This window comes from Solenopsis invicta, chromosome 4 (genome assembly GCF_016802725.1).
Source record: "Solenopsis invicta isolate M01_SB chromosome 4, UNIL_Sinv_3.0, whole genome shotgun sequence".
NCBI lineage: Eukaryota > Metazoa > Arthropoda > Insecta > Hymenoptera > Formicidae > Solenopsis > Solenopsis invicta.
Genome location: NC_052667.1, coordinates 16,283,990 through 16,306,335, shown reverse-complemented (window position 1 = coordinate 16,306,335; position 22,346 = coordinate 16,283,990).

The following is a 22,346-nucleotide window of genomic DNA, read 5'->3' as shown; positions in this document are numbered from 1 at the left end:
TGAGTGGTGTTCCTTCTGCTGTCGGCGCGAAGAAAAAGTTTCTTCGAAGGTTACTCTGAAGAGTCCTCTATGTGATTTTTTCTTCCTCGGATTTTAATTATTCTATCCGAGATAGAAAACCGACGAACATGATATATATCGTCTAAAAATTATTTTCATCGAATAAAAATAAAAATAAAAATATAAATATAAATAAATAATAATAATATTTACCGTCGTACTCAGGCGAAGGAACTCTCTCGTTTTCTCCTTCCTCGTTTTCTTCTTCCTCTGGCTCCTCCTCTGGCTCCTCCTCCTCCTCCTCCTTCTCCTCTTCCTCCTCATCCTGCTCTTCCTCCACTTCATCCGAGGCGGAGCCGGAGCCACCATATCCTTCGTCATCATCTTCCGCCGCTTCCCCCTCTCCTTCCTCTTCATTATCGTCGCTGTCTTCCTCTTCATCAGCACCGTTCTCGTCCTGCTCTTCTTCTTCATTTTCATCTTCTTCGTCATCATCATCTTCCTCTCTATTTTCCCTTTCTATTATTTCCCTTGCTTCTTCTTCTTCTTTCTCGTCTAAATTTTCATCTACCTGCTCCTCTTCCTGTGACGACCTCTCCCATCTTTCTCCTTCTCTCATCTCCTCCCTCTCGTGTTCTTGCACTAGAAAAAAAAACAAAAATTTGATGAGAACAAAGTCAGGTCAATATAAAATAGTTTTTGTCAAGCTCTTTTTTTTTAAAATCTTACCTGGGGAATATAAATTTATATCGGATGGTGTTCCGTCATCTTCTACACCATCGTTCTCATCATCATCTAAAACATAATAATTCCAATTATTATTATTATTTTATTAATATTATAACATAATATTTTGCGATTTAAGAAATTTACCTGTTATATCGATGACAGGAATATTCCGCTGAGTGGGAATATCCTTTTCCGCATCCTCGACTTCAATTCGTGGTCTTCCTAGAAAATTTATATATTTTAAAATTTCTAATTTACAACAAAAGTCGGCTTACGTCTCACGCCTAGTGAATGCTAAGCTACTTACGTGCGGGTACGGCGTCCTGGAGCTCCTCTTCCGAGCGACGCCGCCTCACCCCACTGCTCCGTTCAACCGGGAGCGCTGAAGGAGCTGGCGGTAGCGTCGCATCGCGTGCTACGGGTCTTTCGTCTGAAAAATAAATATAATTAAAAATAATATTTAATAATTTTTACATTTTAATATGATTTAATTTTATATCGACTTACCTTGTCGATTTTCTGCTTGACGCAGGAAGTCTGCTATCAGACCTCCCGCATCACTCTCGAAACGCCCGTTTGCGCGCTGCGTTTCAACATGATGCTGGAGAATATTCTCCAGCCTCGCGTCGCCACCGCAGAACCCTGTTCTGTGCATAAGACACAGTAATGTGCTGGAACACTCACTCGCGAATTTATTGAATAGCGCGTAATTTGAGGCATTATCGTCATATTTTAATTTATTAAAATATTGTTTTTTTTCGATTTTGCTCTCCACATTACACGCTATAACAAAAAATTTTGCAATAATGTCGCGCACCATTTTCACTTTTTATTTTACTTACACACGCGTGGTAGACGAAAACGCGTCTTACAACTTGAAAGTATAAAAGACGAACTAACGCTAAGTTCTCGTACAGCTCATTTTATAGTTTTTAGTTTTTATTATTTGGAAAAAAATGTAGAGGGAAAACTTATCTCGATAACTCCACCTTCTCTTGACCTGATTGGAAATTTTCAAAAAAAGTCAGGAAGGAAAGTGAAAGCTTTGCTAGATAACTCCACCTTCTCTCGAGCTGATTGGAAATTTTCATAAAAGCCCAGGAAGAAAAGTGAAAACTTATATAGCTCCACCTTCTTTTGAACAGTTCCGAGAATTTTCTCAAAAAGTCAGGAAAGTTAGAGAAAAAAAATAAATTTATCTTGTTTGTAACGCTGGTAGTTTCTCGGTGTAGTAGGTTACGGGATTGGAGTCAGGATCGGTTGCTCGGATGTGCTCGCCGGATGTCCGGGTTCGTGTCAAATGATAACGCCGTGGTTTGGTAGTGGAAACGAAATAGTTTAAATATATTTTGAGACGTTGGTTTAATACAACATAATCATACAGTCCCGATATCGGATAATACTGAACTCCACGAATAGTGTTACGGCACTGGAGTGCTTAACTGTGCGGTCGTCGGCCCGCGTGAAACCAAGAGAACGGTCACAATGTTTTCGCGGCGTGCTTAATATCTAGGTACAAAGAAGAAACGGTTTCAAATCACTAGGGGAAACGGACGGACACATGCTATGCGCTATGCGCTCGGAGGTAGCAATTGGAGTTGCTCGGTGAAACAATCTTTGGTTTCGCGGACAACATATATATAACTCGCGGCGGAACGTGCTATACAAGAACGGACTCGCGGTTATGGAAACGGACGGACTCGGATGAGTCGTGCGATATACGGACGGATTCGGCTTACGCTCTAAGCGTACGGTATCCGTATTTAGAGTGGTCGCGCGGCGGCGAACTCTAATGCCGTGTTCGGGTCGTGATTGGCCCGTGCGGCTGACCGGTTACGGTCTCGGATTCGACGACTCGCGGCGTGACGGACAGTTTCGCGCTGCGCGAGGGTTGTCGACGGTGTCGGCCGGTTCGGCCTCATCTCGCGGGGTTAGCACCCCGGGAGGTACGGTAAGCGGACATAGAAGCGGTGTCGGCGCGGACGGTCCCCGAGAATTCCCGGGGACACTCGGAACGGTCTGGTCGGAGTGGCCAAACGACGAGAATGCCCGTCGTCCGGCTGAACGGAATTGATAACCGTGCGGTAAGAATTCCCGCCGCACGGTGTAACGGATGCGGATTGGACCTGGCCGGATGCACGAGAATGCCCGTCGTCCGGCTGAACGGTCTCGATTGGCCGCGAGAATGCCCGTCGCACGGCTCCGCGGATTGGATCGTCCGCGCGACGAGAATGCCAGTCGCGCGGCGGAGCGGATCGGAGTGGCCGAGCATACCCGGCCTCGGGGACGACGGTTATACCCGTCGCGGGAAGGTTGGAACGAGAATGCCCGTTCCCGAGTAGGTGCTCGAGAATCCCCGAGCTAGGAGGCGCCGAGTATGCCCAGCGCTGGAGATGATCCGAGGAGATTAGGTGTTCGGAAGGATCTCTCTTCGGCTGCCCACTGCCGGCTTATATACCGTACCGCGCGGCTGGACGCATCAATCAGCTCGCGCGGTCGAGCCGGCCGGAGTGGGAACGCTTGCCGAACGCGGCGCGTGGCGCGTCGTTCGCGCGCGGTAGCATGCGGTGGTCTTACGTACGCGCGTGGGTCTTACGTAAGACGCACGTGCTCGGCTGCGGTGCGTCCGATGGTTGGTCGGTCTTGAGTGGCGGCACGGTGGAGGGGCGTAATGTTACATGTTTACGGCTCCGTTTTCTCCTGTCTTAAAATTCTTTACTCTAAGTAATATATTACCCTCGTCTTCCTTTAAATTAAAAGATTTGTTTTCGACTATAAATTCAACAAAAGATAATGTATTTTTCTAGAATTCAAAATTTATGTATCTTTTTTTTAGAATAGTAACCCGTACTTATATCAAAGTACCGACATTTTAGAAATTTCGACTGACTGTATTGTTTCATTGAAAAATCCTAATGCACCCTGTTTTGAACAAGTTAGAACAGGCTCTCTGTTAGTGATACACAGTATAAACTCACATAAAGTGAGAGATAAAAACTGCATTAAGAATTTATTCTTAAGAAAATCTAGAAAATTCGAGAAAAATCTAGAAAATTCAAGAAAAAATCTAGAAAATTCTAGAAAAATGTAAAAAGTTCTAGAAAAATCTAGAAAAAATTTTTTTAATTTCACAGTTACATGCGCAGTCACGTTTTTTGTAATGTCACAACGTCGCAATATCGTGACAACGCCGCGTACAGAGTCGACATGGTTAGCTATGATTTGAACTCGAATTCACTCGAGTCTCCTCGTTCGAAGCGACAACCTCGTGGACAAGTAAGGCGGTATTTTTTCCCGGTTAGCCGAGTGTCTTTTGCATTAATTTCATCAGACGAAAGAACAAAGAAGATGGACAACCAAAAAGTTATTAACTCTGGGAAACGATCGGCGGATCTCGATACAGCCAGGACGAGCGTCGACGAGAGGAGAAGCGAGCAATTTCATATGTTGCTGACAACATCATATGGACTTAACAACTCACATACGAAGAGGATTCATGTGGGTCTACAAACGACTAGCAAGGGGATCTTCGAGCCAGTGGTGAAATTAAGCGGAAACAACGCTGATGGAGTATATTTCGATGTGGAGTCTTGGCAAGAATTTCAAGAAAACTTTGGGCTCATGAGCGAATATTTGACTGCCAATAATAAATTCAAGCCAGATCCCATCGTGATGAAAAATAATATTTCCATCATCTTTACCACATCCTATGGTTCGAAGTCGCTATTGCTGACGTGCAAGGATAATGAAAATACCAGTGTGGAGGTTGGAGATTCAGCACCGCCGGCAAAGAAGCGAAAAACCTATGCTGTAACAATCGTGATGCAAAAAACTACCTTCCTGGGCTTGGAGAATCTAGTGAAGTGTGTGAATTGTTATTTGGAACATTTAAAATCTTTAACTAATGTCGTTAATGAGTCCGCACAATATTTAATTAAAGAAATAGAACTGAAACTTCCACGAAGCTACGTAGATCGTGACATTATAAAATTAACACTGAGAGGAAATTATAGCGAAATCGAGTGTAATGTACGTACTCAAATTAAAGATTTAACTTTTCTCGACATGTTCTTTAATATAATATTTTTGGAACTAACTTCGCTTTGCTTTGATGAAATTGTTAATATAATTTTGACAAATTATAGATTATAACTCTGTACACCCAAGAACTTTGATTCTGTCCATGGGGAAATTTTTCAAACTGAGAAGTCATCACTTTCTACATACTCGCAGTTTATGATTAATGAAACAACTAGAGCTTATTGGCCGTTACGTTAATCATAAACTGTAAATATGTAGAAAGATAGCGACTTCTCAGTTTGGAAAATTTCTCCATGGACAGAATCAAAGTCCTTGGGTGTACATAGTTTCATATTCAATAAAAACAATTGTGAAGCGACATATTCAATTGAGTATTTTTTTAAAGTAAGAATGTACGTAAAATTATTGTATAAATAAATGTTTTACTTTTGTAACTTTTAAATTTATACTATATCTCTTACTCAAACCCTTAATGTTAAGAATTTTTTCGTACGTTTTCAGCATTACTCGTCTTCGAAGCAGCGCAAAAACGAATTTCTTTTGTTTTTTTGTTACGTCTAAGTAAAATTAAACAAAAATTATTTGAAAGAATATTCTTATAGAAACTATGAATCGTAGCTTGCATGTTCATTCCTGTTTTACTGATTCAATAACGGTAAAAATTCTGTATTCTTAGCTGTCATAAATCAATCTCCTTTTGTAACATTAAAAAATTAATATAAAAGAAACCTTAGAAAGTTTCTTTCTAAAAGTATAAATCGAAACTCATGCTCATTCATGTTTTGTTAATTCCATAAATAGACAAAAACTTTAAATTGTTCCTAGTTATCATAAATTATTCTCCTTTTGTAACATTCAAAAATTAATATAAAAGAAACCTTTGAAAGTTTACTTTCTAAAACTATAAATCGAAACTCGTGCTCATTCATGTTTTGTTAAATCCATAAAAAGACAAAAACTTTATATTGTTTATAGTTGTCATAAATCACTCTCCTTTTTGTAGCTTTTCAAAATTTAATATAAAAGAAATTATTTGAAAAGATATATTATTCTCTCAGAATCTACAAAACATATAATTATTCTTGTTTTATTAGATTCTGTAATGACAAAAAATTTGTATTGTTCCTTTATAGCATTTCTTTGTTACCTTTCTTTTAAAATAAGTTTTTCTTTTACCTTTGAAAGAGTTACCGATTTTTGATTTGTAATCCCCCGCTAGTACTTTCCTTCATCTTTTTTTTTCTTACCCCACCCTTGCGGAGCCAACAAATTTTTTCCCACCGAAATGTCAATTTCCTTTCAATCAACTCGTGGGCAACTATAGGAGCGACCAATCAACTCTTGGGCAGTCATGGGAACTTCCAATCAGAACGCTCTACTCCCACCGGGTGACACCCAGCCACATGCGTGCCTACCATTCAAAGCGCTCCAGACAGTACCGGGCCCCACTCCTCCCCACCATTTTACCTAATTATCACCTAATTTTCATCTAATAATTACCTAATTATTATCTTGTTAGGGTCAGAACCCCCGCTGTAAGACCTTTTTCCCTCTTCCTCCGTCTGGGACCCAGGACCCCTGCTGTGTGACCCACATTCCTCCCATCCCTGTGACGTCATTTGTTTTGACGCCCCATGGCTGCCCACATACTACTCACATTTGATAAATAACACATTTGATTTTTGCAGCGTATGTACACAGCGTGTGTGTGTGTGCGTGTGTGTGTGCGCGCGTGTGTGTGCGCGTGTGTGTGTGCGTGCGTGTGTGCGTGCATGTGTGCGTGCGTGCGTGCGTGCGTGCGTGCGTGCGTGCGTGCGTGCGTGCGTGCGTGCGTGTGTCTGTGTGGGCGGAGGGCGTCAGAACAATGAACTAATGTTTAAACATCAATAACATATTATCAGAATTTTCTTGCGGTGGCCTATTCGCTGCATCGAGATTAGTAAGGGGTCTCGATGAAGGGTACCAAACATGTTTCTGTCGTTTGTATCCAATGAATCATAAACCACTCGCTATACGTGCACACGTACTCAGAGTTTGAGTGCGTGCGTGCGTGCATATGTATATATACATTCATCTAAATTATATTTAATTATAAAAATATTAAAAGTTAATCAAGATAAGAAAAATTTTACATAAATGAATAAAAATTAATTTATTTATATATACCCAAAAAAAATAAAATTTACACAATTTTTTTGACTAAATTGTAAAATAAATTTTCAAAATTAATTATATATTTATGATTAAGAATAATAGAATTTACGATGACAAATGATCATATTCTCAATAATTGATTATAAATAAATAAAAATAGAATATGATTTGATTTATTATTACATGTCTATAAAATTATCATTACTAAGTAGTATACATTAATATCACATTCTTGTAATTGATACTCGTATGTATAACATTTTTATATTCTTTATATAACCAAAAATTATACAAAATTTAAAATTTAAACATTTTATAATTATTTATTTTATAATTATTTAATATACAATAACGTTTATATTTAGCACGTGATGCGATTGTACTTTTGTATTAAGAAGAAAATATACACGAGTCATCAACACAAGATTATCATATTTCATTAATTTTTGAATCGATTAAGTTCTAAGTACTTTTAAACGATACCTTGAATAAAGTTGTATAATGTGTTACGTCCTGCGGAGTAACAATTCTTTTCTTTCGAAATCGATGCAGCCAAGCAACCGAAAATTTCGAAAAGATGATCTATCTTAACCGCGCAGATATGCTAAAGTCGAGTCAATACGGCTGGTCCACTCTTGACACGTGCCGATTTTGGCGGATGATTGACCCCATCGACACGAAACACTTGTCGCGCAATTAATAGGTAGCGCGCGGGCAATAATAAGAGACAGTACACCTGCGGATTAAAATCCCATAGAAATCAGGCAGAATCAGGTATAAAAGGAAGGAGCTCCGGAGCCCGCGGGCACTTACTTACAATCATTTACAGTCATTTACGAGCACTTGCCGCATCTTTTTTTTTTTTTCATTCTGCTCAATCGCTCATTTTTCATTCGCGATTCACTCCAGTTCGATCCGTCGCACATTCTGTGGTATTATATGTCCAAGTTTGTGACGTTCGGATTTGTATTTATCGTACTTAAATTTGACGCGGCATTGTGGGAATTAATCAACAAGTTCTTTTCAACCTCCGAACACTCTGAGTGCCAACCGTCGACCAGCCGTCCGCCGTTGTAAGATGAATCCACTCCGCCAAATCGTTCGCACCTTCACTAATTTCACCCAACAGTAAGTCTTAGCCGTCCATTATTTTTTTTTCTATTTACTCTTCATAAGACTACCTTCTCTCTCTAGTAAGATATTTATTATACTTTTCAAAACACTCATATATCCAATATTATTTCACTACGCTTCCTTTCCTCCCTCTATTACTCTCTTTATTTCCCGCAGGATACAATCGAACTCTCTCTCTCTTTCGATTGGGTCCGCGACTCTCATTATTTCCCGCAGGATACAATCGAGTTCTTTCGATTGAGTCCGCGACTCTCTTTATTTCCCGCAGGATAAAATCGAGCTCTTTCGATTGAGTCCGCGACTCTCTTTATTTCCCGCAGGATACAATCGAACTCTCTCTCTCTCTCTTTCGTTTGGGTCCGCGACTCTCTTTATTTCCCGTAGGATACAATCGAGCTCTTTCGATTGGGTCCGCGACTCTCTTTATTTCCCGCAGGATACAATCGAGTTCTTTCGATTGAGTCCGCGACTCTCTTTATTTCCCGCAGGATACAATCGAGCTCTTTCGATTGAGTCCGCGACTCTTTTTATTTCCCGCAGGATACAATCGAGCTCTTTCGATTGAGTCCGCGACTCTCTTTATTTCCCGCAGGATACAATCGAACTCTCTCTCTTTCGATTGGGTCCGCGACTCTCTTTATTTCCCGCAGGATACAATCGAGTTCTTTCGATTGAGCCCGCGACTCTCTTTATTTCCCGTAGGATACAATCGAGCTCTTTCGATTGGGTCCGCGATTCTCTTTATTTCCCGTAGGATACAATCGAGCTCTTTCGATTGGGTCCGCGACTCTCTTTATTTCCCGCAGGATACAATCGAGCTCTTTCGATTGGGTCCGCGACTCTCCTTATTCCCTGCTAGACACAATCGAACTCTCGTTCGATTGAATTCGCAACTTTCTTTGCTTCCAGTGGAAACGAAGAATTCCGTTCCTTTTATTAATTCAAACTTTTTCCTTTCTCCTTTCAAGAAGTTACAATATAAATTTTATTTCCCTTTATTAGAAAGAGAGAACGTAGCCTTAATTTTCAAATTCATTTTAGTGCGTAAGCGAGTCCCTGAACATAAATCTCGAAGAGCCATTAAGAACTGTCGGAATCGTCGAAATAAGAAGTTCCGGAAGCTTGGCGCATCGTTATCGCTCTACGGAAAATTACACAATCAGCGAGGAAAAATTTCTGTTTTGCCTAACGCTTTAATTAATTTAAGAACTTCCGGCGAACCGACCGATTCATCTCCATCAGTCTCAAATCCGTCCCCCGAATCATTGTCTCTTTCCCCCTGTCGTTATCCCTCCCCCTCTTACTCCCCTGGATCTCCTGTAGAAACAGATTCTAAACAATCACCAGGGTCACCTTCTTCTACCTTCGATCCCTTTGCAGAGTCCTTAGTATCTCCTCGGGATTCAACCTTTTCTCCTACCGACTTTCCTCCTACACCTTCCCCCGATTTTTTTCATCGTAATCTCGATTCACCTGTTCGAAGACCCCCGGAAGATCCATACTCCCCCGCGTTAGAGTTTCCTCAAGAAAACCCGCATTCCTACTCATTATTTACTCCCGAACAAATAGAGAATATAGTAAACGAAAATTTCGAAACGAATCGAAGAGTAGTCAATGAATTGGAAGAAATCTTCGACTCGCTTCAAAGCCTACCTGGATAGCTAAGAATCCCCTGATCACAATATACACCCACACACGCACATTTATATCTCGTTAAGCACAAATGTAACCAATTAGAATTTAAGTTATAATTACATTTTCTATTAAGATCATAAGATTTTTCTTCTTTTTATTATACATGTTCTCTACTAACAAAAATGTTATTTGCAAATTAATAATTATTATTTTAGTCATCACCTATCATTGTAATTGGTTATTTCTTTTATTATGTTAAAATAAATTGTAATTCTTAATTTCAATCATTTTTCTTTATTTCAATCACCTCTAATTCCCGCTCCGATAAAATTGCACTTAGTCCGATCCCGCGTAAAAGCGATTCAATTCGTTTACGAAAAATAAGGACTACACGAATGCAAGAGTCTGAATGAGAGTCATAGGTCGTCATTCTCGACACCTGACCTACATTCTGACTCACCTGACGCATTCGACTCGTCGCACTCGCCCGGAGACATGTGTGCGAGAGATTCGGCCTGTTCCGTCCTTCCTACCTCGCTCAAATTATTTCCCTAAGTCTCTACCTGCCAACCGACCCGAGAGACTTATTTCGAGAATTCTGGACGTAACAAATGAAAATGTTTTTATTTTTTCTATCCGTTCTACGGACAGAGATATCGTAATGAAAACTTTAATCTTCTGAAATTTAATTTTCTTCTGAGATAGACGTGATCATTAAAAAATCTTCAAACTTATGTTTAATTGCATTTTTAATTTTTTTTGTCCTTTATTTAAAAATCTTTACATTTGCAGCCTTCTTTAAATCCTTTCTACTTTTTATTTTTTCCCCTATTTTATACTCTCACAATTCTTCCTCCTTTATCCTTACATTATTTGGGAGGGTTCCGATAGCGCACATCCCAATATCCTACCAACCAATCATCTCGACTTATCTAACCCAGCCTATAGAAAATTTCTAGGCATCTGCCATTGTGAGTGGTTTGTGTGCTATCGGGATGTGCGCTATCGAGACCCGCCGACATTATTTCACACATTTTTTAAAATCTTTAGTCAACAAAATGTTAGCATTGTGTCGGCAGACTGGTGGCAAATTCGATCAAGACGTATTGGCAGACTAAACTCAACTGATGACTAATTCTGTTTATGTTCTGATGACAGAACCTATTGATATTCTATGTCAGTGAAATGACAGCACTTGCAGGCGAGTGATTGCACGCCGTGCTGCTAGCACATGACGCCAGATAGGCGGCAGAACCTTATGAAAAAAAAATACTCAATTATAAGTGTTAACATTCAAATTTGGCTGTTTTACCATCAAAGTTAAGTGTTGAACATCAATATTGGGTGTTTTTTGTGTGTTGAGCGTCAATATTGAGTGTCGGTTAAGAGTTGACCATCAATGTTGGGTGTTGGTTGGGTGTGACCATCAATATTTCGTGTTGATTTGGTGTAGATACTCAATAGTGAGTGTTGGTTAAGCGTTGAGCATCAAAGTTAGGTGTCGGTTGGGTATGACCTTCAATATTTGATGCAGACACTTCCCAGATGAAAAAGCGTGCTGGACATAAAATGTCACACAATAGACATTTCATGTATCCTTTATGATGCCATTATGACACAATAAAATTATAATGAATTAAATGTTGCAATTATGTTGTCCTATTGCTATTATATAAATATTTCACAATATAGCAAGATGTTGCCATTTTACTACAAACGCATAACTGCAATTATATATGAAATATTTTCAGTAAAAAATAACGTTTTATTTTTATCATTTGTAGGAACAATAATTGAACAATCTATTTGATGTATGTTAATTTAGCTGTGTAGTTGTAATGTATATATGAGATAGTTGCGTTTAATCGGTTATTGATTTGATATTAAATTTTTGTTTCTTTGAATAATGTCCTAAATATCTTCTAAATAAAAAATAAAAAAGTTGATGACAATCCGTGAAGTGCGTTTACGGTCGCTTTTAAGCGGTGTATTGTTGATTGTTTTTGAATCCGCAATGTCGATTGGCTGATTGGCTTGCGAGATCGCGCGACAGCTCGCATTTGGACGTGCGGTGGGGTTAAGTGCGTGGCAGTGCATGATGTGTGCAACCGCTCGAGATTTGTCTTTTTGAGCTTTACGTGATTTACTTGCACTTAGACTTATTAGGACTCCGTGCTGAACCGTCGAGATGAGCGGTTGCTCTGTGCTCTTCTAATTGATAGTTATCATCTACTATTGTTCATTACGTTTAAGATTCTAAATCGAAAGCTTCAAAAAATTTAGTAGTCTCAAGAAGCTTAAAATCTATATTCAACGCTTTTAAAGTATTGGCCCGCCAAAGAAAGTGAGACAAAGAATTCCAAACCAGACGTAATAGCGGAAGCCGACATCATCTGAAAGTGCCACGAGGCGTAATAAGATCCGTCATTTACAAGATTTTCATATACTTTACGCATAAGCAGTTTCTAAGCAGCAACCGTTTCTCTCTCGTTTACAGAGAAGTGCTATCGATTAATAGAAGGAAGGAAGAAATCCTATACCGCTGACCGTTAACCGTCCGGCTCTCGACAAATTTAGATGCCGGTGAGTACTCTTGGTTATCTCGACATAAAAAATTCTTGTCAGCCATTATAGATATCATTCATTATCAACCAAGAAAAAAGAAAAGTACGCTTTCCTTTGATTCTACTGCATATAATCAAGCTATAACTCGGCGCATGGCAACCATAAACAGGTTACCATGCTCCGAATTAAAACACTTGTTAAGCATTTTTATGACACGATGAAACAATCAGAAAGCCCAGAAACCCGAAAACCCAACGGGCATTGCTGAAATCGTGTCATGAGGACGAAGCAGAAGTAATTGCGCCAAGCAGCGGCTTAGCGCAATCACTTTGGTATAAGAAAATTGACAATCGAGCGGCAGAGTAGTAATAACAAAGTGTCCGAACGCCATACATCTATACGTGTCATATACGAGAAGACGTCCATCACCTCGAGAACAACACCTACGAAGGACCAGTAACTACTCTCCAGCCACGCCTACTAACGCATATCTCCGCTTCACACGGCACGTAATGTTGTAACACAAGCTAGCGCTTGTGAGCGATATCAGGCTGTATCAGAATAAACACTTCTCTACACACAGACTCTGTCTGTTGTCTCTTTTCGCCGGCCCTTATACCTTTTCTTGGCGTCAATTGGGCCTAGGTCCGACATTGTGCGATCAAAAGCACAACATTGGTGTCGGAAGTGGGATTACGACGCCAAAGGGGTCGAGCAAGAACCCTTGCGGGAAAGCTACGACGAGGAAAAAGGGTCAGAGCCAAACATCTCTGCCCAGTCCCGAGGAGGTCCGCCAACGAGCCATAGAGCCACAAAACTATCGAGTCACTGAGCCGCAGAGCCACAGAGCCATCAAGCCACAAAGCCATTGAGCCGCAGAGCTATCGAACCACAAGCCACAAAACCATCGAGCCACGAGTCATCAAGTCACAGTTCCATCGAGCAACGAGTCACCGAGTCGCCAGTCGCCGAACCACCGAGCCGTCGTGCCGCTGAAACGCTGAGTCAACGAGCCAACGATCTACAGAGTCGACAAAGCCAGCGCTGACCTACTGCCCTGCTGTTAAGCTGCCGAGCATGAAATTACGCAGCGTAGAACGAGTCGACAACATGCGAGCGATCATCCTCGTCGTACTGTAAGTCATTATCACTTTTTTTTCCCGCACATATCAGGGCACGTATTATGCAATTTTTACGATTCCGATCGGAATTGAGAGATTCCGACTGGCGAGTTTCCGATTATGATTCCGCTCATGCGTTTTTGCTATTATAGGTTCCGAACGGAATTAGCTTTCCGCTCATTTCTCTAGATACGGAATGAATATAAGCGGAATAAGAGGAACGGGCAAAACGGACTTACGACCAATTACAGTGTAAGAAAAGTAGCTAGGATCAAAATGTCCGTTTGTATTTATGTATTATAGTTGAAAAAAGGAGAGAACTGGCAATATGACAGATAATGTAATATAATAATTTTATATTAAAAATTCGAGCTTTTTCTATTACTATTATTACTATATGTTACTAAAATTTTTATACTAAAAATTCTAATTTTTATTATTATATATATTATATATTTTTGTAACAACAAATTTAAATTGAGGTTATAATTTAGATAATTTCTACAATCTATATGTAGTGTCAATTTGAAAAGTAGATTGAAACATGCAAGAAGAGTATATCAATTCCTTTAGTATTGCATATGTATAAAAAATGCCACTTCAGATTTGGCAACCAGGGCATCTATTATGCAATCTTTATGATTCCGATCGGAATTGAGAGATTCCGACTGGCGAGTTTCCGATCATGATTCCGCTCATGCGTTTTTGCTATTATACGTTCCGAACAGAATTGGCTTTTCGCTCATTTCTCTAGATACGGAATGAACATAAGCGGAATGAGAGGGACGGGCGAAATGGACTATTACGACCAATTACAATGTAAGAAAAATAGCTAGGCTCAAAATGTCCGTTTGTATTTGTGTATCTTGTGTATAGTTGAACGTAGTTGAAAGGAGAGAAGAGAAAACTGGCAATATGACAGATAATGTAAGTAATATAATAATTTTATATTAAAAATTAATTACTATTATTACTATACACTACTATTATTACTATATACTACTAACATTTTTATATTAAAAATTCTAACTTTTATTTACTACTATATTATACATATCTTTATAACAACGAATTTAAATTGAAGTTATAATGAAAGTACACCGTTGATATTATTAATCAAAATTGAGTTAATGACAATTTCAGAATTTATTAAACATAAATAGAACTGATCCAAAAACGTTTTGATTCTTTTTGGAATCATTCTCAACATACCATATTATAAAATTTTAAATGATTATGTAACCCAGTATCAGTCTAACAGTTGAGTCATTAACGGTTGCCAAATCCAAAATAACAACAAATTTCACATATGATGCTAGTGAAAATAACATACTCTCGTAATTATGTTACAATCTACTTTTCAAATTGACAATATACTAATTACGTGAATTATGTAAACGTTGTTCACCTGAAGAAACCATTGAAACATATTAAAACTTTGAATACGGATCTCTTAAATTTCGTTATAATTAAAATTTAATTTAAATTTTGCAGAGAAACGTAAATTTTGTCGGTTTCTCCGGAAGTTATGTTTAGATAATTCATATAATTTATGTAGTGTCAATTTAAAAAGTAGATTGAAACATGCAAGGAAAGTATATATCAACTAGTATTGCATATGTTTGAAAAGTCACTTCAGATTTGGCAACCAGTTAGTGACTCAATTGTTGAACTGATGATGGTTAGATAGTCACATGGAATTTTGTTATATGGTACTCTGATCGACCCCACAGAGAGTTCAAACGTTTCTGGATCCATTCTTTTTGTTAAATACATTTTGAAATTGTTATTAACTCAATTTTGCGTAATAATAACCGTGCTGTACTCTCATTAATCTTGATTTGAATTCATTGTTATTTAAATTTCAAGTTCTTATAATAAATACAGTTGTATTATTTTATATATTTTTAATCAACAGAAAAGGAAGAAGACGACAGGAGAGCAACGGCTGCGAATGTTGCAATTTATGAAAGAGCATCCTGATCTAGCACAAAACCGTTTATATACAGGGTTTAGATGCCAAAAAGCGAGCGACAGCTTTATGAGACCAATTAATTAGCTACTTAAATAGTTGTGGAAATGGTGCGACTAAATCAACAGATAAATGGATGAAGGTATATATATATATATATATATATATATATATACCTTCATCCATTGGAAGGTGTGTGTATATATATATATATATATATATATATATATATATATATATATATATATTAGGAGTATAAATAAGTTTCCGCTGTTTTTTATCAAAAATTGGGCATTTATTGTGAAAGAACGGTACCTAATGTTTCATTCGAAGTATTGTCCATCGCTAGTCACTACTTTTTCCCATCTTTCTGGCAGCATATGGATACCGCGTCGGAAGAATGCTTCATCTTTTGAAGCTATCCACAAATCGACTCAATTTTTTGTATCTTCATATGATGTGAAGTGTTGCTCAGACAGGCCATGTGCCATCGATCGAAACAGGTACTAATCAGAAGGAGCAATGCCTGGTGAATACGGCGGGTGGGGTAAAACTTCCCAATTGAGTGTTTCCAGGTAGGTTTTGACCGGCGCCGCAACATGTGGACGAGCATTATCATGCAGAAGAATAACTTTGTCGTGTCTGGAGTAGCAGTGGGCACGTTTTTCCTTGAGTACTCGGCTCAATCTCATCAATTGTGTTCGGTAGAGAGCCCCAGTAATGATTTCATTCGGTTTGAGCAACTCATAATACACGACACCAAGCTGATCTCACCAAATACACAACATGAGCTTTTTTCCATGAATGTTCGGCTTGGCTGTCGATGTTGAAGCATGGCCAGGTGGTTCCCATGATTTCTTCTTCTTTGGGTTATCGTGGATCCATTTTTCATCATCAGTGACTATACGATGCAAAAAACCCTTTCGTTTATGCCTGGCAAGCAGCATTTCACATGTGAAAAATCGGCGTTCAACGTTTCTCAGCTTCAGTTCATATGGAACCCAGTTTCCTTGTTTTTGAATCATTCCCAATGATTTTAAGCGATGTGAAATTGCTGGTTGAGTCACTCCTAATGTAAGTGCAAGTGCTTCTTGCGTTTGGCACGAATCTTCATCTAATAATGTTTCCAATTCCGCGTCTTCGTACACTTTCGGCCTTCCGCTACGTTCTTTGTCTTTGACGTCAAATTTACCGTTCTTAAACTTGTGAAACCACTCACGGCAACTTCTCTCACTTAAGGCAGCCTCACAATATGCTTCTACAAACAATCGATGCGCCTCGGCTGCAGATTTCTTCAAATTAAAGAAGTAAATCAAAAGCTCCCGCAAATGACGCTTATTCGGCTCAAAACTCGACATTTTCGCACGAAAAAAGATATATGATGCTGATACAAAATCGCTAATATTTTAAGGTTATGTTGTTGCCAGATGTCCAACCTTACGATATAACGTTTTACAACAAACAATTTCAACCATAACATACAAGTGGCGCCATTTTTTGTGAAACGGCGGAAACTTATTTATACTCCTAATATATATTGCGACCGCACTCACGAGCGTGGTGCAACTACGTTAATTGCTCGTGACGCTAGTTAGGCAGCAACGGTATTCGCGAAGTCGCTCACATCAAATGCGCGAAATCAGACGGTACGATTGGGCGCCAGGCACGAGCGAGCGTGCCACTCCTATTTTACGACGTTACCGATCCCCAAATTTCGGTATGATGGAACGCGAAAAAAACTCAACTTCGTCACGGGCAACAACGGGCTTTCTTAACCGATAGCTCAGCCACGGAATTGGCAGAGGGGGTGGTTCGCTGCGGGCGGGACGTTAGCAGAGAGCGAGGGAGTTTAAATCGAACACACCAATGTGACAGGAAAATTAACAATGTATTTCGGCCAATATCTGACATCGACTCACTGAGTCCCGCAACAATGTCTCGCGATCCAGGCGTGATCGGAAAATCCCACGCGGTCGTTGATACGAGCTCATCGAACGGAGAGAGTCAAAGTTCTAGTCTAATCAGCGGCGGACAAAACACGTCGTGCACACTCACAACTCTACACACGCACTCTCCCTTCACGCGAAATTATATGGCGATTTGGTACGAAACACGCGATCGAAAATACGCGATCGCCATACAGAAGCACATACAAACGCTACTACAGACGACACACAAGAATATTACGCAATTAGCGCGATTTAGCTGTGGTGTCGGCGACGCTCTCAATAAACGGAACCGAAAAGAATCAAGGCGCGACTCGATCGGATGAGGACGGCGGTTGAGCACGCGGACAGCACGCGATCACTGGCGTGTTCCCATTCCGGCGGAAGATTTTACGGCGAACGTTAACCCTAAATGCAACTATCGCACGCGCGACTCATCCGACCGGCGAAATCGGTGGCTTTACACAAGTCTCGTTCGTCTCACCACGACGCTGGTTTGGCTCGAAACTCGTCCTCGTGCGGGGATGTGACGCGTACTCGAAGGCGGCTCCCGTCGTCTTGGCTCGGGATGATGCACACGCGACGATCCACAGCGAAGTGATCGATAGCGCGAGGAAATTCGGCAGGCGGCACGCAGGACCTCTCGCCCCACGCAAGGGGGTTCGTCGCGCCGCTCTATTGGTTCCGCCTTACAACGCGGTCCTCGCGATTCTCGAATCAGGCTGTCGCGCTGCGGCGCGCAATTCGAGGTAGGTCGGTGTCTTCGGGCAGCTCGCGACTCTTCCCGCGGTTTTCCCGAGGCCGGACGGCTATTCCTACGGACTCTTTGACGTCCGGTGCCCCCGCGCTCGGGACCACGTCAGGAACTTTCTCTTGCGGTTCCTCGTCCGGGGTCTCCTACGCGATGATCTGCGTGGAATGTCGACATCCTCTGCGCCGGACCTTCCCTCTTTGCGTCCTGCAATTTCAGCGGCCTTACTGTTGCGTACAGGCGCGACGGTAAGAGATACGTAATTAAATGAAGAGAGATCACCTGTCGTGCGCGCTACTGCGATCCTGCGCACGGTCCAAAAGATCTCACGTGGCGGTAAGTCCTCCTTCTTGCAGTCTGTTCGCCGGGTGAGATTTCGTCGATACAAAAAAATGAATATCCGCTAGCCGCCGATCCGCAAAATGTCGCTAAAATTAACGGACGGACACACGCACACAAACAAAGACGCGGAATTGTAAGCGCGCTCGCCGACACGTCCGTCTCCGAGCCGAGAGGACGCAGAGCCGCAGCGTGTGCTCCTCGTTCGGATCTTACGATCCCTGTGACGGACAGCCAAACGGGATGTCACGTCACAATATATATATATACTACTAAAAAAAAATAGGGAACACTTTCCAGACACCAAAAATTAGGCTATTTTCAAATGACTGTGACTCGGTGAAAAATTATCGTAGATAAAAAGTAAAAAAAGCATTTTGAAGCTTGAAGATCGAGCTTTAACGCTCTATCAGCAGATTTTTAAAATTCTTTTAACTTCCTTGTCTTATGCAGTAAAAAAGTACACCTTGTTTTGTTCGTTAAAATTTCGTATCTTTGACACTTTGCAGCTCGTCCAACAAATTTTTTTCAAATAATTCAAGTAAAGCTTTATAAACTACAACATTTTACCTATAAAATGCTTTTTTTAAAAATTTCTCTACGATTTTTTTTGACCGAGTTACGCATCTTTGAAGCTAAACCTGCATTTTTTACAAATGATATCCGTACTCTGTGAAAAATCATCGTAGACAACAAATCAAAAAACCATTTTAAAGCTCGAAATTTCAGCTTTAACATGCTATTCATAGTTTTCAAAAATTTTCTCAATTTCTTAGTACTATGCCCCAAAAAGATACACTGTTTTTTCCGTAAAATTACGTATTTTTATGTCTGTAGCTCAATAAAAAATTTTTTTTCGACAAATCCAATGCAAGTGCCATAAAGTATGACATTTTCTGTACAAAATACTTCTTTCTACGATTTTTTTTGACCGAGTTACAAGACTTCGAAGAAATACATTTTTACAGTACATTTTTTCGAAAAATGTCGTCTACCGCTGACATTAGCATTACCCAATGTGCACCACGTGGAAATTGCCGGTCGGATTTTTGCACATCGTGTGTGTGTGTGTGTGTGTGTGTGTCACAGCAGAGATAAGGAGCCCACAGTTAGTTACTTCTGCAGTATTTAACGATACTAAACCCTCTTTACTGTGTGCGTGCGTGTGTGCGTGCGTGTGTATCACAGCAGAGATAAAGACTCCCCACAGTTTGTCACTTCTACAGTATTTAATAATTCCAAACACTCTGTGCCGTGTGTGTGTATGCGCGCGCGCGCGCATGAGTGTTTAATAGTGTGTATTTTCTTCCCTCTGATCAATTACTGCTTGCAAGCGTTCTTGCATATTTATACATCTTGCAATACGATCTTGCGGAATGTTGTGCCAAATTTCCGTTAAAATTTCTCCCAATTCTTCTAAATTTCGCGGCTGTTTCTCGCGACGCCTTAATCGTCGTTTCATTTCATCCCAAATGTGCTTGATTGGATTTAATTTCTGGGCTATTGGCGGGATGATTTAACAGTCTAATTGCGTGTCGTTGAAAAAATCGTCGCCTTATATTCGCCGTATGAGGTTGAGCGTTGTCCTGCATGAAAATAAAGTTCCGACAGGTTGATCGTGTGGTCGTAGAACATTATTGATATAACGAACACACACAAAATACACACTATTGAACACTCATGCGCGCGCGCGCATACACACACAGCAGAGAGGGTTTGGAGACATTAAATACTGCAGAAGTAACGACTACGGAGTCCTTATCTCTGCTGTGATACACACACACACACACACACACACACACACACACACACACACACATACAGTAGAGAGGGTTTGGAATCATTAAATACTGCAGAAGTGATAAACTGTGGGGTCCTCATCTCTGCTGTGATACACACACAAACACACACACGCACACGCACGCGCACACATACACACATACACATTAAAGAGGGTTTGGAGTCGTTAAATACTGCAGAAGTGACGAACTGTGGGTTCCTTATCTCTGCTGTGACATACATACACATACACACACACACACACACACACACACACACACACACACACACACACACACACACACACACACACACACACACACACACACACACACACACACACACACACACACACACACACACACACACACACACACACACACACACACACACACACACACACACACACACACACACACACACACACACGCGATGTGCAAAAATCCGACCGGCAACCTCTACGTGGTGCACAATGGGTAATGCTAATGTCGGTGAAAGACGTCATTTTTCGGAAAAATGTACTGTAAAAAATGTATTTCTTCGAAGTCTTATAACCCGGTCAAAAAAATCGTAGAAAAAAAAAAAGCATTTTGTAGAGAAAATGTCATACTTTATGGCACTTGCATTGGATTTGTCAAGAAAAAATTTTTTATTGAGCTACAGGCTGTTAAAAATACGTAATTTTATGGAAAAAACAGTGTATCTTTTTGTGTCATAGTACTAAAAAATTGAAAAAATTTTTGAAAACCGTTAATAGCATGTTAAAGCTAAAACTTCGAGCTTTAGAATGGTTTTTTGATTTGTTGTCTACAATGATTTTTCACGGAGTACGGATATCATTTGTAAAAAATGCAGGTTTAGCTTCAAAGTTGCATAACTTGGTCAAAAAAATCGTAAAGAAATTAAAAAAAAAAGCATTTTGGTAAAATGTTGTAGTTTATGAAGCTTTATTTGAATTATTCGAAAAAAATTTGTTGGTCGAGCTGCAAAGTGTCAAAAATACAAAATTTTAACAAAATTTTAACAAAACAAGGTGTGCTTTTTTACTGCATAAGACAAGAACGTTAAAAGAATTTTGAAAATCTGCTGGTAAAGTGTTAAAGCTCGATCTTTAAACTTCAAAATGCTTTTTTATTTTTTATCTACGATGATTTTTCACCGAGTCACAGTCATTTGAAAATAGCCTAATTTTTGGTGTCTGGAAAGTGTTCCTTATTTTTTTTGAGTAGTATATATATATATATTTTTTTTTTCTTTTACATATATAAATTTTTCATTTAGAAGAAATTTAATAAATTAAAGTTTATGTGTTAAAAAAATAACTAATTAAAGTTGAATATTAAATAATTTCAACTTTAATTAATTATTTTTTTAACACATTAACTTTAATTTATTAACTTTCTTCAAAGTAAAAAATTATCTATGTAAAGAAATAATTACAAAAGAAAACATACATTTCCATATAAAAAACAATATTTCTTAGTTATTTTATTTAATCCTAATTTACAATATATTTTAATTTATAATATTAAATTTGTTTAATGATCTATATATTGTGTCACGTCCGCGACGTTGCGGCTATATTTTTTTTTCTCGACATCGATATTGCGCAGGCCGGTAAGTCGGCACTTAGAAACAACAAATTCAATTGTCAGGTCGTGTTCTTAACATTTTCCAGCGCCGGATAATCACGACAGAGTGATCTGCACGCACGGCCAGTAAGTCATAAAATCATACTTAACATTTTCCAGTGATGGAGGGTCGCTAGAGAGAAGCTGCGCCCACGACACTTGAAAGTAATAAAATCATAGACTCATGTCCATTCAACATTTTCCAGCGCCGGATGGTCGCGGCGAAGTCCGCTTGCACGGCACTTGAAAGCTACCGCGATAGAAAAATCTGTCGCGCGACCGTTAAAGTCATAAAATTGGGAACTGACATTCCCTTTGACATTTTTCAGTGCCGGATCGTCGCGGCGGAGAAGTCCGCTTGGACGGCACTTGAAATCCATAAATTCGAGTTTTATCATTAAAGAAATCCGAGTGGTGGTTGCATCAGCAGCAACCCCCACTAGGAATATTGACTTGCCGCGCTTTTTCTCAAGCTTTGTCCAAAAATGGTATAAATAGAGATGCATCCCGCGATTCCGGGCAGTTCGAGATTAGGGCTAGTGTAGCTGG